The sequence below is a fragment of the Rhagoletis pomonella genome, unplaced genomic scaffold (genome assembly GCF_013731165.1).
Source record: "Rhagoletis pomonella isolate Grant_MI unplaced genomic scaffold, Rhpom_1.0 Rhpom_scaffold_00005, whole genome shotgun sequence".
Taxonomy (NCBI): Eukaryota; Metazoa; Arthropoda; class Insecta; order Diptera; family Tephritidae; genus Rhagoletis; species Rhagoletis pomonella.
Genome location: NW_023458559.1, coordinates 22,308,639 through 22,314,830, shown reverse-complemented (window position 1 = coordinate 22,314,830; position 6,192 = coordinate 22,308,639).

The window sequence follows — 6,192 nt, the reverse complement described above, 5'->3', positions numbered from 1 at the left end:
ATAGTTTGCACTACCTTGGTTAGTTTTAATACATATTATCAAAATCATTGTTCATCTACATACATTTGGGCCATTCCAGCGAAGACGACACCTCAGGTAAAAAAATAAATTACATAAATTGTGTTTAAATCTTTAAAAACAGTAAAGCAGGTAGAATAATTCTTTAGATATATCACTATTTTCTCTATTTTATTGCTATACGTGCATATATAATATGCTGTAATATTTTTGCGTCAAGTTTTCAAGGCATTTCTCATGTACTTAAGATTAATTACCCAAAGAGAAAGAACAATTCATGAACTTCAAAATGATGGTAAGTTTTTAGAAAAATACGTTTATTGTGCTTATTGGAGGTCCCAACTGCCATAGCTCCCCTTATTAAAATTATAAGAAATATTCACATCAAACCACAGTGTTCATTTCACTGACGAACTATGTGTCTTCAAAGGTGACTCGTCCCACCCGTCACAAAATGTTGTCCCACCTGTCATATGCTAAAGTAGGTTTTTTTTTGGATCTTAAAATATAATAATGCCATGAAAGGATAAAATGGTACTTAACATTATACTAACTACATTCGAGAAAGCCGCTATGAACGAAATATTTATAGCTTGTCTAAAATTGGAAAACGAATCCAACAACTCAGAGAAACGTGTGTCATCGTTGCCCTACCCGTCAGGCTTGGAAAATGTTAAATTTCTTTGTAAATTAAATAATTAAATTTTATACTTTAGCAGTTTCGTAATAAACTGATATCTGACTTCAAGTGATGACAGTTTGACACTTGTCAAATCAATAGTTAAAGAGAGTTTACTAAAAGTTTTAGCAAAAACGAGTTAAAATGTCCCACCCATCCCTCTGGAATGCCCCATTTACAACTACGGAACTGCTTATTTTATTAAATAAAATAATATTTTACATATTTATAACGTCCCAATGATTGGTATGCCGAGCACATCGTGCTTCTTGATGAATGCCTTCCGATTTCGGCATATTTTAGAATCAGTATCCGCTTCAATAATTTTATGATATACATAAATCATCTATAACTTAAATTACATGAGTACTTACATGTCTTTAAAGTTTTTGTGGAAGCGTAGTAAGTTAGACATGTGGTAATATTTATGCAAGTAAAGTTCGCCACATACTATGTACATACAAAGATGCATCTCCGCCTTTGAATATGTCCCTGCAAAAAAATTGTGCGACTAATCTCTAAAGAGAGTATTCCGAGATTACTCTCAGTCGGGTACAATTGGGCATTAATTAGTCGCAACTAGTCTCATACGGGTACTAGTAGAGATCAATTGGTCTCGGCTCATCGCTTATGGGGAGATCAATTAACCCCCCACTCATCTCTAACGGGTACTATTAACGATTTAATGATATGTACGCACTTAGTCAATAAAATTTCATGTGTGGTGTTGGCACGCAGAGGGAGTATTCGCCTAACAAAACTGAGCACCCCGGTTCGAATCTCAGCTGGCGCAAATTTTTATGTTTATTATTTAAAAGTGACTAGTCGCTTTTTATACCCGTTCGGGTATAAAGGTGAACAATTAATATCTTAATAAGACATACTCGAACAAAAGCGAACTGCTCATTCCATATAAAGAGATGAAAAGTGGTATTAGTCGCATGCTCCTTTGCGATTGCTCCCGGAGTCATCCCGGATTAGTCCCACTTTTTGCAGGGGTACGAGTGTATAGTTGGTATGCTCAATTTCACTATGCAACTAACAGCCTAGCTAAATATGATGTATGTATTATTATTATTATTTTTTGTAATGTACTCCCTACTGCAGCTGTGTAGACAATGCTGATGAAACTTCCGTTATAAGGGAATGGTGCTGGGACGAGAAGGTACTCATTGTGGATTTGATACAGCTTGTTTTGCAAACATTTCAGCAAAATTAACATGATTTTGCATACTGGAAAGCAGTATGTTTCGGCTCTAGTCTTATGGTTGCAACTTAGCCTTGTTCTTGGCTGCTACTTGTACAGGCTCCATTATTGTCGTTGCTCATTCGTTATACAAACATATTAAACTCCTGCGCAATTCCATTTAAACGGCCTAACAAGACATCCGATCGCCGCGCAAATACATTCCGTCCTTTACTCTCATCGTTCGGGTCAAGTGTGAGTAAGCATAAACCAGTTTTTGCAAACGTACGTAAACTACCGATCAATAGCAAGACGCGTAGAGTATTTACTTTGCTTTCCGCAACTACTGCGAGTAAAAGGTATTTGACAGTAGAGTACTCTACTGGTAGTACTTGAGTGTTTTCGAAGAAAACATACATTTGTGGCAAGAATGATAGAAGAATAAAACTAAGGACAGGAATGTAGTGGAACGATGAAGAGAGCGACGAGCAAAACGTACTTTCAACTAAAATGCTGATATACATACCTAAGTACATATGTATGTATGTGCATAGATACGTATGTGCATAGATCATGAACCAAAAAGACAAGATCACGCGGGCTGGAGACTAGCCCGTTATAATCGCATTTAGGAAAAAAGTTGAAAAGTTGAGTTTGTTTACATTTCTTCGTTGTTTACAATTTGGTGTTGGCTTTTTACTGCAATTTTCTTCATTTTCACTTGTGACAACGTGTGTACACATAAGATAAAGAATAATTTAACACAACGGCATAATTTATAGAAGAATTTGCATAATAAAAATGATTTTTCATGCGTTCAACAATTTCGCGGTTTTCTCCGTTCTCTTCGTTGTTTACTTCTTACAACAAAGATGGCGTCGAGATTTCGGCAGCTAGAAAATAACTTTTTTCGTTTTTTCCTTCCCGCGTGATCTTGTGTCTTTCGTTCATGTGCATAGATACATATATAAGTGTCCGCATATATTTTTTCTCGTCACTTGCTCTGTCGCTTCACTGCAGCAAAACCAAGTTGTTGGGAAAACCCTGACGATATGCGTACAATTGAAACCATGGGTTTGAAGATAGCGCAAATTGATGTGAAAATTTCAATTTCATATTAAATATATTTATGTATGCATGTACATATGTACATATGTAAAAATGTAGTTTCGATTTAAAAAAATCGGATAAAGTTTTTTTCGCCATTCATACACCTCTAATTTTAGTATTTCTTAAAAAAAACTCAATGAAATGCAAAAACTATATCTTGCATTTGGTTTTACTCAATACCAATTTGAGCTGTCGTAGTGTTATCAAAAAAAAAAAGTTATCAATGGGTAGGTTCAGAAGGCGCAGAAGTTGAGCGCAACCGTTGCTAAAAAAAATCAGTGATCGTTATGCGTCTTCTGAACGACTTCATACATTAGCTGTCAAATTCAACTCTCAAAGGTACACACCAACATGTTGTCATAAATGATCAGAAAAATATTACGATCATCTAACACGCAACTATTCAGTTGATCAGAAGTACGCAACAACGCGTTCAGAAGGTGCAATCGCACCAGTTACTGAGCTGTTGCGCCTTCTGAACGTGCCCAATGAAAATTCGTTTCTCTTGGAATCAACCCAGCCAGCAGAGAAAAGTACTTTTTGCCGACAGTGCAGTTTTCGTACATTTTTCGTATCCGGAAACGTTCAGAAAACGAATTCCATATTTGTTCATTTTTCGTATCCGAAAAATGTCATCATCTTATTTTAAAATATTTCTTCAAACTGAGCATTTGAAAACATGTATACGTATTCGCCTGTAGCTGACTGTGCAGAGAAGTGTGCTACTATTTGTTAGCTTTCAGGAGGTCCCAGGTTCGAATTCCGTCAGAAGCAACACATTAAAATTGAAATAATTGCTGAATCTTAAATTTGTTTTTTGTTTGGCTTCCTGTAACTATGAAAATTTTTCTGTGAAGTTCATATTGAAATCGTTTTCAACGAAAAATTGACTCAGAAAATTTTCAGGAAAACAGCCGAAAGCGCATTTGTTTTACAACCATTTTCGATAGTTTTTTGCACATACGTTTCGGCTGAACACTTTAGTGGGAGAATTGATCTGAAAAAACGTCCGAAAACGGAATCGGAAAACGGATGAAACATCAGCTTTTTATACGAAATTGTTTCCATTTTCGGATACGTTTCCGGATATTTTGCTGGCTGGGAAGTTATATGGCTGCGTATGTATGTACATATGTACATATTTCGAAACTTTTTTTATTTGTAAAGGCTCTCAAGAAAAACTAAAAATTCATATAAAATTACGCACAATAAATGGAAAATAAATTTGCTTCTATGAAAAATTGTTTAAATCAGTATGCAGCTCTTAAGAAAAAAATGCTCGTACATCTCGTCGCTACCATGTCTAACTATCGATTGTGAAAATCGGCACTTTTCAAAATTTTGATTTGCCACTAATAATTTTATTTCGTATAGCAACATTGCGTAAGTTATTGTTTTTGACAACTTATCTGTTGGTTAATGACTGCAAATAGTTTTATAGAAAATTAGAAACGAGAAATAATACTTTCATAAAAATTTAAGTACATACATAGATTTAAAAAGCTGCTTGAATACAAAAGTTTTATGAAAATGTCACATTAACAGGTCTATTCTGCGCTGGTAATAAAAAGTTTGTAACCGGTAAATAAAGTTCCTGTCAATTTTTAAACCCTTTTCGCATTCTGTGTACTCTTGTAACCGGTGAATTTTGTTACCATCTCATAAGCTGGTAACAAATTATTGCCCCGTGAAATATGCAATCCCAGGATTTGCACAATTCTTCATAGCTGAATTGCTGAATATTTTAACTGCATTACCAACGTACCTAGAATCGCGGTGACAAGAACTGGTAACATTTTTTGGTAATACAATTTTCCGGTTACAAAATCTTCGGTAACGTGCAGAATAGACCTGTTAACAACTGTCTAAATCTACGTTATTTTTTATAAATAAGGCCGTAAACATTTCCTTACATCGTCAAATTCCATATTCTACTCTTTCAATTTCACTGACCAGCGCCGCAAACGATATCAACTAGTAGGCTAACAACCAGCATTGAAATTTAATACGCAAGTACTTACCGTACTGCAAGTATACATAGAGTAGATTTGCTACTCCCTTTTGGCAGCAGCAAATATCTCTCGTACGCGATAAGAGAAAGTAGAGTACCTACTTTGGTGGAGTAATAGCAAGTACGTCAAGTATTTACTCTCTCAACGCCAAGTAGGGTATGTATACGGAAAAAGAGTAACCATGTGTTGGGAGTAGAGTACAATGCAAGGAGTACTTATTGGACGAAATGCGGTAAATACACTTGCGCTGGACTCTAGTATGTATGTATGTACAGTAGGGTGTCCCAGAATTTTCTCGGGAAATATGTATAGTTACGGTGACCTTATTTATGGCAGCCGAATACGGGACAAAAAATAATTTTGCCTCTTTTTTCCACAAAAGCTAGAGGATTTTAAAACCTTTTTCAATGATCCTAGATTTATAGGCTCTAAAACAGCATTTTTTTTGGCATATATGGGCAAATCTAAAAAACAGGTAACCTTGGTGTTTTTTAGCTTTATTTTCACTGTTGGAAACTATATCAAGCTGGTTGCTTTTGGATATAATTCATTGACGTATACTTGAAGCCTCAAAAAAAATTTGGATCAATTTGCGCATAACTTTTGAATTATAGGTGTTTAAATAAAACATAATAATGTAAACAAGTGAATTTTTTATGTAATTTTTAAGAGGTGAAAAATTAATTATGCCATAACTTTTGAAGCACACCATATACTGATTTGAAATTGTATGTGCAATTAGTACTTATGTGTACACTTCAAATGTAGTAGGTAAGAAAAGTGTGCATTAAAAAATAACGAAATGGCAAGTAACTCAAAGTCTGTAATTCCACATTTCACAATTTTCAAAATTTTCGGTTTATCGCGTATAGTTTTTGAAGCATTTAAGTTTAAGAACTTTTTAAGTATGTATTGTATACTACAAACAATTACGAATAATTTCATACCAGAGCAAGAGCTGTGCTTTCAGAATAAACCAACTTTTAAAGATAAAATATTCTGCGATCTTGAGCGTAACTTTTATTCCAAAAACACTTTAATTAAAGCCAAATTTGGAAAACACGTCGAAACGATCTAAATCTTTCTATAACTGCTAGTTCTTATAAAATTACATATACCTGTAAAATGCTTCAAAAAATTTATCTCTAGAAGTGTGTAAAAACCCTGATTTACTACTCTTAATGATG